This window comes from Arachis duranensis, chromosome 8, assembly GCF_000817695.3.
Source record: "Arachis duranensis cultivar V14167 chromosome 8, aradu.V14167.gnm2.J7QH, whole genome shotgun sequence".
NCBI classification, from domain to species: domain Eukaryota; kingdom Viridiplantae; phylum Streptophyta; class Magnoliopsida; order Fabales; family Fabaceae; genus Arachis; species Arachis duranensis.
Genome location: NC_029779.3, coordinates 19,903,104 through 19,915,645, shown reverse-complemented (window position 1 = coordinate 19,915,645; position 12,542 = coordinate 19,903,104). Strand labels below are relative to the sequence as shown.

General features: G+C 40.5%; 1 non-coding gene across 1 annotated transcript; it reads right to left on the bottom strand.

Moving 5' to 3' along the window:
* Window positions 1-11,340: 11,340 nt before the first annotated feature.
* LOC127741359 (small nucleolar RNA R71) lies at window positions 11,341-11,444 on the bottom strand. Its single transcript, XR_008002311.1, has one exon. It is a non-coding gene; the product is annotated as a small nucleolar RNA R71 (small nucleolar RNA).
* Window positions 11,445-12,542: the final 1,098 nt, after the last annotated feature.

The following is a 12,542-nucleotide window of genomic DNA, read 5'->3' as shown; positions in this document are numbered from 1 at the left end:
CGTTGGGGACGTACTGATCATTCCAAGGAAGTATGGCTTTGGTGTCTCCAGCTCTGTAGGAGACTCTGGCTGCTGAGATAAGATCAGAGACCAAGGCGGGGAAAGGTAGGTTGCCCGCGATCTGCACGTGTTCCATAGCATTCCGGATATGTCTCGGTAAATTTAGAGGCTGGTATGTAAGGATGCACCATAGTAGAACGGCCATGTTTGCCGTGAAGGAGGACTTATGAGTGCTCGGGAAGACGTAATGGGACATAATCTGTGCCCATACGTGAGCCTCTAAGGTAAGGGCGGAAGCCGAGATTTCCTTAGGACGGGAACGATGGTATCCCAAGATCCATTTGCTGCTAGGTTGAGCAATAACTCTGAGAACAGCGTCCCAATCAAAGGTGTACGCTTGGCGTTTGATGGCGGCTTTTTGAAAAGCGTCCAATCCTTCTAGAGTAGGGGGAGTTCTAAGGCTTGCTGAATGGCCTCTTCTGTAATGGAGACTTGCTTCTGGCATAAATAAACGGACTGCAGAGTCAGCAGGTGGAAGTTGGAGTAGAACTCAACAACCCAAGAAAGATTAACCTGTCGTGGTTGTCTCTATAGGAATCCCCAATGTCTTAGTGCAATTTGTGGCTCAACAAATTCGGCAATACGAGGTGGAAGGATAAGAAGGTGTTCATTGTTGTAATTATGAGCTGCCAGAATAGGAAACATCTGCTCACAGTAGCGATTTGGAAATCGTGCAGTGTCCTTTGTTGGGAAGGCTCTCTCCTTTTTATCAACCTTGATCATCCTTTTAATTCTTTTGTTGAGGGCTTGACTGCAGTTGAAGAAGGCTTTGCCACTAATGCTCTCTTCATTCCTTTCCTTGCTGTGGGTTTAGGGGTAGCTTTCTCTTTGCCTTTCTTGGTGGCCATTCTGAAAAAGGGAAGAGAAAGTAAATTAAGTCTAAAGAGATAGAGCAAGAAAGGGGATTGAATGAGTGATAATCAGTGTACGGTAAAGATGAATGAAGTGAACACAGGGTCATGACAACATGTGAAAAGTTCATCAAAGGGAATAGAACAAGTGCACGGTAGGGTAAGTAGATGCAAGATGTTTATTGGCATGCCAGCAAGGGCATGAGTAGCATAGATCAAGCATCACTTCGTAACAAACTATCACATTTGTATTGACAATTAAATTCAATTAATACAATAGTAAAGGGAATTGTGAAAAGCAGGCATTGAATAGTAGAATAGAATAATGTAGAAAAGTGCATGATGCCATATGGGCTTTTTCACAAACACATAGCATGCATGGTAAATAATCCAATGAAAATAATAAATTGAACATGCAAGCAACCCTTTAAAAATATAATTTCCAAACAATTTTGCAACAATCCACAATGACCAAATAAATTTCCACACCAATAAAAAAGAAAGAAAAAGAAAACATATGCAATGAAAGTAAAAAGAAAGAGAAAGGAAGAAGAAAACATAAATAAAGAAGAAGAATAAAAAAGTAAGGAGGGAAGAAGAAAAGAAAAACTTTGATAATGGTGGTGAGAGAGAGAAAAAGTAGAAAGTGAGAAGGAGGGAAGAAGGAAGAAAGGGGAAGAAAGAAAGAAGGAGGGAAAAGAAAAAGTAGGATTTGGGGAAGAGAAAGATAAGATGTGTAGCAAATTAGGATAAGTTGTGCGGCGCAAGCGACGCGGACGCGTGAGAGACGCATTCACGCGAATGCGCATTAAGTGAATCGACGCGGACGCGTCGGTCACGTGGTCGTGTGACACGTGTTATGCTACTGGCGCGAGGGCAGCCTCGCGCTCGCACAACTCTCTATTCGAATTTTTATTTTTGCCAAATTTTGGGTGATGCGATCGCGTGGGTCATGCGATCGTGTGAGTGGCTATTAGAAGGATATGACGTGGACGCGTGAGCCATGCATCCGCATGGGAAGAATTTGTGCGTTCAGCACTAATCCAGCACCACTCTAGCACAACTTTCGGTCGTACACCCTTTTTACGTCGAATTCCAGGGCACGCGGCCGCGTGAGTGATGCGGACGCGGGGGAGGCCAATGTTTGCACTTGACGCGGACACGTTAGTGACGCAGTCGCGTGTGATGATTCATGCCAAAGGCACGCTTCCAGCCATGCTCCTGCGTGACTCTCTGTTCACTTTCTTATACTCTCGGATCCACTTGCGACGTGGACGCGCCAATGATGCGGTCGCGTCGCGATTTTTTTTTATGCAAATGCAGTATGCAAATGAGGTGCAAGATAAAGGCAGTAGTATGGAGAAGAGTTATAGATGAGGGAAGAGAAGGAGAAGAAGAGGAACGATCATACCGTGGTGGGTTGTCTCCTACCTAGCACTTTGCTTTAATGTCCCCAAGTTGGACGCTTCAGTAGCACAGTTTTCAGTTGCGAGTGGATCCTCCAGGAGGAAGATATCTAACTCCTTGTTTTTCGTTGCCTTTTCACCATGGTAGAGCTTCAAATGATGTCCATTAACCTTGATGAGTTCAGAGCTTGAAGGGTGACTTAGATGGAAAACTCCGTACGGCTCAACCCTCTCGACTCTATATGGACCTTCCCACCTTGATCGCAGTTTGCCTGGCACGAGCCTCAGTCTAGAGTTGTAAAGAAGGACCAAATCCCCAGGTTGGAACTCCTTTCTCTTGATGTGTTGATCATGTATAGCCTTCATTTTCTCTTTGTACAGTCTTGAGTTCTCATAAGCTTCTAGGCGAAGGCTCTCTAATTCTTGCAGTTGCAACTTCCTTTCAACTCCAGCTTTCTCAAATCCCATGTTGCATTCCTTTACTGCCCAAAAAGCTTTGTGCTCCACCTCAACTGGAAGATGACAAGCCTTTTCATAGACTAAGCGAAAAGGACTCATCCCAATAGGTGTCTTGTATGCTGTTCTATATGCCCAGAGTGCATCTTGTAGTCTGGTGCTCCAGTCTCTTCTACGAGGTTTGACTATCTTCTGTAAAATGCACTTTATCTCTCTGTTAGGCACCTCAGCTTGTCCATTAGTCTGAGGATGGTAGGCTGTTGCTATTTTATGAATGATCCCATGCTTCTTCAGTAATCTTGTTAGTCTCCTGTTACAAAAATGGGTGCCTTGATCGCTCACGATTGCTCGTGGTGATCCAAAGCGACAAATAATGTGGTTTCTAACAAAGAAAACAACAGTGTTAGCATCATCAGTACGAGTAGGAATCGGTTCCACCCATTTAGAAACATAGTCTACAGCTAACAATATATAGAGGTGGCCATTAGAATTTGGAAATGGACCCATGAAGTCAATGCCCCAAACATCAAAAATTTCACAAAAAAGCATAGTTTGTTGAGGCATTTCATCCCTCTAGGATATATTACCAAACCTTTGGCATGGGGGACAGGATTTACAAAATTCAACAGCGTCTTTAAAAAGGGTGGGCCACCAGAATCCACAGTCTAAGATTTTTCTAGCTGTTCTTTGAGGGCCAAAATGTCCTCCACCCTCAGATGAGTGACAGGCCTCTAAAATGGACTGGAATTCTGATTGAGGCACACACCTTCTAATTACCTGGTCAGCGCCACATCTCCATAAATATGGGTCATCCCATATATAATATTTAGACTCGCTTTTCAGCTTGTCTCTTTGGTGCTTAGTAAAGTGTGGAGGAAAAGTGCGGCTAACTAGATAATTAGTTACAGGTGCATACCAAGGGATTACCTCAAATACTGCTTGTAGGTTATCAAATGGAAAATCATCAGCTATAGGAGTGCAGTCATCCTTAATGTGTTCAAGGCGACTCAAGTGGTCTGCCACTAGATTCTGGTTACCACTCCTATCCTTGATTTCTAAATCAAATTCTTGTAGTAGCAGTATCCAATGTATAAGCCTTGGTTTGGATTCTTTTTTAGCTAATAAATACTTTAGAGCTGCGTGGTCTAAATACACTACTACCTTAGTACCAAGTAAATAGGCTCGGAATTTATCCAGAGCAAAAACAATAGCAAGAAGCTCTTTCTCAGTAGTAGTGTAATTGGACTGAGCGGCGTCTAAAGTTTTAGACGCATAAGCAATAACAAAAGGGTCCTTACCTTCACGTTGAGCCAGCGCTGCTCCTACTGTATGGTTGGAAGCATCACATATGATTTCGAATGGCTGGCTCTAGTCCAGTCCTCTCACAATTGGAGCTTGAGTCAGGGCGGTTTTCAGCTTATCAAATGCTTGTTTGCAATCCTCACTGAATTCGAATTTAATATCCTTCTGCAGTAGTCTGGATAGGGAAAGTGCTACCTTACTAAAGTCCTTAATGAATCTTTGGTAAAAACCTGCATGTCCAAGGAACGAACGGACTTCCCTCACAGAGGAAGGGTAAGGCAAACTAGAAATAACATCTACCTTTGCTGGATCTACAGAAATACCAGTATTAGACACAACATGTCCCAGTACAATTCCTTGTCTTACCATAAAATGACATTTTTCAAAATTCAATACAAGGTTTGTATTGACACATCTATCTAATACTCTAGATAAACTATCCAAGCAAAGGTTAAAAGAATCACCATAAACACTAAAATCATCCATAAAAACCTCCTTACAGTCCTCAATAAGATCAAAGAAAAGACTCATCATGCACCTTTGGAAAGTAGCTGGTGCATTGCACAGGCCAAATGGCATTCTCTTGTAAGCATAAGTCCCAAAAGGACAGGTAAAGGTAGTCTTTTCCTTATCCTCAGTAGCTATATGAATCTGGAAATAGCCTGTGTAACCATCTAAAAAGCAATAATGTGATTTACCTGACAGGCGATCCAGCAATTGATCAATGAATGGAAGAGGGTAGTGATCCTTACGAGTAGCTTAGTTGAGACGCTGGTAATCAATGCAGACCCTCCAGGCATTCTGTACTCTGGTTGCTATGAGCTCTCCATGCTCATTCTTCACTGTAGTGACTCCAGACTTCTTGGGCACCACTTGTACTGGGCTCACCCATTCACTGTCTGAGATGGGGTAGATAATACATGCCTCTAATAGTCTGGTCACTTCCTTCTTGACAACCTCTAAAATAGTGGGGTTCAGTCTTCTTTGGGGTTGACGAACAGGTCTTGCTCCTTCTTCTAAAAATATCCTGTGCTCACAAACTTGAGGGTTGATGCCTACTATGTCTGCTAAACTCCACCCAATTGCTTTCTTGTGCTTCCTCAGCACACTAAGTAACTGCTCTTCCTGTTCAGGAGTGAGGTCCTGTGCAATAATAACTGGAAACTTCTGCCCTTCTTCAAGATAACCTGCTGAGAAGTGAGGTCCCGTGCAATGATAACTGGAAACTTCTGCTAGTCCTCAAGGTAAGCATATTTGAGATGTGGAGGGAGGGGTTTCAATTCTAACTTCTGTTCATGGTCTGGCTCTGGATTACCTGGAACTGGTGGCAGTGGTAGAGTACCTGCATTGTCCTCGGAATTCCCCACACTTGGATCTTGTCCAATGTACTTATCTTCAACCTCTTCCTGGTGAACTTCAGCTACGGTTTCATCTATGATGTCGCACTGGAAGATAGAATGGTCTTCTGAAGGGTGCTTCATAACTCCATTCAGATTGAAGCTTATTACTCGGCCGTCTATTTCAAAAGAGTATGTGCCTGCAAAAGCATCTAATTTGAACTTCGAGGTCTTCAAGAAAGGTCTTCCGAGTAGGATTGATGATGGCTTCTCTGAGTCATTTTGGGGTATCTCCAGGATGTAAAAATCAATGGGGAAAGTGAGACTTTTGATACCCAGTAATACATCTTCAGCAACTCCAGCCACTGTAATAATACTTTTATCTGCTAACACAAAACGAGCTACTGACCGTTTTAAGGGAGGGAGCCTCAAAACATCATATACAGATAAAGGCATTATACTAACACATGCTCCTAAATCACACATGCAGTCAGAAAATATGATGCCTCCAATTGTACAGTTAATCATGCATGGGTCTGGGTCACTACATTTTTCAGGTATATTTCCCATTAAAGCAGATATAGAACTACCTAAAGGAATAGTTTCTAATTCATTAATTTTATCTTTATGTATGCACAAATCTTTTAAAAACTTTGCATATTTAAGTACCTGTTGAATGACATCAAAAAGGGGAACAGTTACCTCAACCTTTTTGAATATTTCTACCATTTTGGGATTAGGTTCCAACTGCTTCCTGGGCTTCCTTGCAAGTTGTGGAAATGGAATAGGAACGGCGTCCTCTATAGTGTCTGCGCCCTTTGGTGATTTTTTCTGTGATTTGTCGTCTTCTCCTTCAGCCATGTCTTGCATGCTCTTCCCTTCTTCAACATTTTCTATTTCCACTACCTCTTCAGCTGAGGCATGTTCAGGTGGATTTGGCTCTTCCTGATTCCTCTCTTACAATGTGGTTCTGGACCTTAGGGTGATGGCATTAATACCACCCTTTGGGTTGGGTAATGGTTGAGAGGGAAGTCCACCAGAGCTTGAGGACTGATTGTTGGAGTTGGTCAATAATCCAACCTATGAGACAAGGGCTTGCAAAGTAGAAGTCAAACTATTCAGAGTAGCATTAAAGTTATTTTCCATAGCCTGTTGTCTCCGATCGATGGCTTGTAGTAACTCATCATTAGGGGATGAAGAGGGATAAGTGATCTGAGAGGTTTGCTGAGAATTTTGAGACTATCTTAGATGAGGTACTCTGTAGGCCTGATTCTGATTCTGCTGTCTGAAGTTGTTATTGTTATTCCACCTCTGATTTTTATTGTTATCTCTGCCTCCTCTGTTATGATTGTCCCTCCAACCCTGGTTAGAATTGTCTCTCCAGCCTTGGTTAGAGTTATCCTGCCATCCCTAGTTATAGCCGCCACCTTGATTGTACCCTTGATTGGGGCGGTCATGAAAGTTATGAGTGGCTACTACAGTGTTGTCTTCCGGTTGGAGTTGCGGACACTCATCGGTATAGTGACTGTAATCTGCACAAATTCTTCATACTCTTTGTGGAACCAACTGCTGGTTGTGCTGTGGTGTAGATGGCTGAACTTGCTGTGGCTGTTGTTTATTTAGCAGCATTTGCTTCAGCAAGTTAGTCATTTCACATAAGCTCTGAGCTATAGCAGCAGTCTCTTTACTAATGGATACCTCTGCAACAGGTCTTGACCGGCCTTGTTTCTGTCTGTGATTTCTGGTAGATTCGGCTAAGTCGCTGATCAATTGCCATGCTTCTTCTGTAGTCTTGTACTTTTTCATAGACCCATTGCTAGCACCTTCCAATGTGGTTCTATCTTGAGATTTCAAGCCCTGTGTAAAGTAACCGAGCAATACTATCTTGTCAATCATATGGTGCGGACATGCTTCTAGAAGATTATTGAAGTGTTCCAAGTATTCATAAAGAGTTTCAAATTCATCCTGAACGATCATGGACATGTCTTTCCTCAGTTTATCGGCAACCTCAGCTGGAAAGAATTTCTCCGAAAATTCTCTTCTAAGTGTATCCCAGTTGGATACAGTTGTTCCGGGTTGAGTGTAGTACCACTCTCTTGCCTTCCCTCAAGAGAGAAGGGGAAGGCTTTTAACAGAATGGAGATCTCATCAGTGCCATTACGCTTGATAGTAGAAAAAGCAGACTGAAAATCCCTCAGGTGTTTGACAGGCTCTTGAGCAGGTAAGCCATGAAACTTAGGCATCAATTTGAGTAGTGAAGACTTTATTTCAAAATCTGCAGCTACTGCTGGGTGGTTGATGAGCGGATAATTTATACGCTTTTTGGCATTGTTTTTAGGTAGTTTTTAGTAAGTTCAAGCTACTTTTAGGGATGTTTTCATTAGTTTTTATGTTAAATTCACATTTCTGGAATTTACTATGAGTTTTTGTGTTTTTCGGTGATTTCAGGTAATTTCTGGCTGAAATTGAGGGACCTGAGCAAAACTCTGAAAAAGGCTGACAAAAGGACTGCTGATGTTGTTGGAATCTGACCTCCCTGCACTCAAAATGAATTTTGTGGAGCTACAGAACTCCAAATGACGCGCTCTCAATGGCGTTGGAAAGTAGACATCCAGAGCTTTCCAGCAATATATAATAGTCCATACTTTATTCGGGAATTGACAACGTAACGTGGCGCTCAACGCCAAGTACATGCTGCTGTCTGGAGTTAAACGCCAGAAACACGTTACGACCCGGAGTTGAACGCCAGAAACACGCTATAACTCGGCGTTCAACTCCAATAAAAGCCTCAGCTCGTGGATAGATCAAGCTCAGCCCAAGCATACACCAAGTGCCCCCAAAAGTGGATTTATGCATCAATTACTTACTCATGTAAACCCTAGTAGCTAGTTTTAGTATAAATAGAACATTTTACTATTGTATTCAGTGTCTTTTGACCACGTTTCATCTTTGGTCTCAGTTTTGTTTTATTCTTCATCTTAAGAGGCTATTGATCACGTTTTAGGGGGCTGGCCATTCAGCCATGCCTGAACCTTTCACTTATCTATTTTCAACGGTGGAGTTTCTACACACCATAGATTAAGGGTGTGGAGCTCTGCTGTACTTGCACTTCAACTTGATGAATGTGATGATCCGTGACACTCATCATCATTCTCACCTATGAACGCACGTGACTGACAACCACTTCCGTTCTACCTTAGGCCGGGCGCATATCTCTTAGATTCCCCAACAGAATCTTCGTGGTATAAGCGAGATAGATGGCGGCATTCATGGGAATCCGGAAAGTCTAACCTTGTCTGTGGTATTCCGAGTAGGATTCCGGGAATCTGGAAAGTATAACCTTGTCTGTGGTATTCCGAGTAAGATTCCGGTATTGAATGACTGTGACGAGCTTCAAACTCCTAAAGGCTGGGCGTTAGTGACAGACGCAAAAGAATCAAGGGATTCTATTCCAACCTGATTGAGAACCGACAGATGATTAGCCGTGCTGTGACAGAGCATATGACCATTTTCACTGAGAGGATGGGATGTAGCCATCGACAAGGGTGATGCCTCCAGATGATTAGCCATGCAGTGACAGCGCATAGGACCATTTTCCAGAGAGGATGAAAAGTAGCCATTGACGATGGTGATGTCCTACATACAGCTTGCCATGGAAAGGAGTAAAAAGGATTGGATGAATGTAATAAGAAAGTAGAGATTCGAGAGGATTCTAGCATTTCCACACGCCTATCTAAAATCCCCACCATTAATTTACATAAGTATTTCTATCCTATTTTATTTTCTATTTATTATAAATTTTCGAACCCATCATAAACCATTTAACCTGCCTAACTGAGATTTACAAGGTGACCATAGCTTGCTTCATACCAACAATCTCTGTGGGATCGACCCTTACTCACGTAAGGTATTACTTGGATGACCCAGTACACTTGCTGGTTAAGTTGAACGGAGTTGTGAGCTTCTCTAACAGTGCCTGTAACTCTTTTGGTACAACAACAACACTAAGCTGTTGGTGCCATTACTAGGGATTATTAAGATCCCAATTTATCATACCATGATCTCTTTGGGGTATTAATGATTCCATACAACAACAAAGAATACTACATTGAAGTGATCACAATTTCGTCCACCAAGTTTTTGGCGCCGTTGCGGGGATTGTTCGAGTTTGGACAACTAACGATTCATCTTGTTGCTCAGATTAGGTAATTTTCTTTTCAAAAAGTTTTCAAAAATTTTTTCAAAATTTTTCTTTTATTTTCGTTTTTCTAAAAGAACATTTTCGAAAAAAAAATTAATAAAAATACAAAAAAAATCATAAAATCATAAAAAAACAAAAATATTTTGTGTTTCTTGTTTGAGTCTTGAGTCAATTTTTAAGTTTGGTGTCAATTGCATGCTTCAAAAATTTTTTGCATTTTTTCGAAAATTTCATGCATTCATAGTGTTCTTGATTATCTTCAAGTTGTTCTTGGTAAGTCTTCTTGTTTGATCTTGATGTTTTCTTGTTTTGTGTTGTTTGTTGTTTTTCATATGCATTTTTCGTTTGTTAGAGTCCATGCATTAGAGATTTCTAAGTTTGGTGTCTTCCATGTTTTCTTTGCATCAAAAATTTTTCAAAATTATGTTCTTGATGTTCATCATGATTTTTCGAAAATTTCAAAAATCTTTTTCAAAATATTTTCAAAATCTTTTTCTTATCTTTATATCATATTTTCGAAAATTTACTAACAATTAATGTGATTGATTCAAAAATTTAAAGTTTGTTACTTTCTTGTTAAGAAAGGTTCAATCTTTAAGTTCTAGAATCTTATCTTGTAGTTTCTTGTTAGTGAAGTAAGTAATTTTAAATTTAAAAATTAAATCTTTTTCAAACATATCTTATCATATCTTTTTCAAAAATTTTTTTTTTTCAAAATATCTTATCTAACTTCTTATCTTCTTATCTTTTCAAATTTGATTTTAATATCTTTTTCAACTAACTCTTTGACTTTGTGTTTGTTTCTTCTCTTTTTCAAAATCACCTAACTACTTTTCCCTCTCTAATTTTCGAAAATATCTCATCTCTTTTTCAAAAAAATTCTTGTTGTTTTAAATTTTAATTTTAATCTTATCTTATATTTAATTTTCAAAAATACTAACCTCTTTTTCAAAATTATTTTCGAAATTCCCCCTCTCTTTTCTTATTCTATTTAATTATTTATTTACTAACACTTCTCTTCACCTCTCTTCATCTAAAAATCCAAACCTATTCTTCTTCACTCTTCTCCCCTTTCTTCTTCTACTAACATAAAGGAATCTCTATACTGTGACATAGAGGATTCCTCTTCTTTTCTTGTTTTCTTCTCTTTCATATGAGCAGGAAAAAGGAAAAAGGCACTCTTGTTGAAATTGATCCTGAACCTGAAAGGACTCTGAAGAGAAAACTAAGAGAAGCTAAATTACAACAATCTAAAGGTAACCTTTCAGAAATATTAGAACAAGAGAAGGAGATGTAACCTTTCAGAAATTTTCGAACAAGAGAAGGAGATGGCAGCCGAACCCAATAATGATAATGCAAGGAGGATGCTTGGTGACTTTACCAAGCCCACGTCCAAATTTGATGGAAGAAGCATCTCCATTCCTGCCATTGGAGCCAATAATTTTGAGCTTAAGCCTCAACTAGTTGCTTTAATGCAACAAAACTGCAAGTTCTATGGACTTCCATCTGAAGATCCTTATCAGTTTTTAACTGAGTTCTTACAGATCTATGAGACTGTTAAGACGAATGGAGTAGATCCTGAAGTCTACAGACTCATGCTTTTCCCTTTTGCTGTAAGAGACAGAGCTAGAATATGGTTGGATTCACAACCTAAAGACAGCCTGGACTCCTGGGAGAAGCTGGTCACGGCCTTCTTGGATAAATTCTTTCCTCCTCAAAAGCTGAGCAAGCTTAGAGTGGATGTTCAGACCTTCAAACAAAAAGATGGTGAATCCCTCTATGAAGCTTGGGAAAGATGCAAGCAGATGACCAAAAAGTGTCCTTCTGACATGTTTTCAGAATGGACCATATTAGATATATTCTATTATGGTCTATCTGAATTTTCGAAAATGTCATTAGACCATTCTGCAGGTGGATCCATTCACCTAAAGAAAACACCTGCAGAAGCTCAAGAGCTTATTGACATGGTTGCAAATAACCAATTCATATACACTTCTGAGAGGAATTCCATTAATAATGGGACGCCTCAAAGGAAGGGAGTTCTTGAGATTGATGCTTTGAATGCCATATTGACTCAGAACAAAGTGTTGACTCAGCAAGTCAACATGATCTCTCAAAGTCTGAATGGATGGCAAAATGCATCCAACAGTACTAAAGAGGCAGCTTCTGAAGAAGCTTATGATCCTGAGAACCCTGCAATGGCAGAGGTTAATTATATGGGTGAACCTTATGGAAACACCTATAATTCATCATGGAGAAATCATCCGAATTTCTCATGGAAGGATCAACAAAAGCCTCAACAAGGCCTTAACAATGGTGGACGCAATAGGCTGAGCAATAGCAAGACTTTTCCATCATCTTCTCAGCATCAGACAGAGAATTCTGAACAAAACACTTCTAATTTAGCCAATCTAGTCTCTGATCTGTCAAAAGCCACTTTCAGTTTCATGAGTGAAATAAGATCCTCCATCAGAAATCTGGAGGCACAAGTGGGCCAGCTGAGTAAGAAAGTCATAGAAACTCCTCTCAGTATTCTCCCAAGCAATACAGAAGAGAATCCAAAAGGAGAGTGCAAGGCCATTGATGTGATCAATATGGCCGAATGCACAAGGGAGGAGAAGGACGAAAATCCTAGTGAGGAAGACCTCCTGGGACGTCTCTCAAGCAAGAAGGAGTTTCCTATTAAGGATCCAAAGGAATCTGAGGCTCACATATAGACTATAGAGATTCTTTTAAATCTCCTTCTGCCATTCATGAGCTCTGAAGACTATTCTTCCTCTGAAGAGGATGAAGATGTGACTGGAGAGCAAGTTGCTCAATATTTAAGAGCTATCATGAAGCTGAATGCCAAGTTATTTGGTAATGAGACTGGGGAAAGTGAACCTCCCTTGCTCATTAATGAACTAGATACCTGGATTCAGCAAATTTC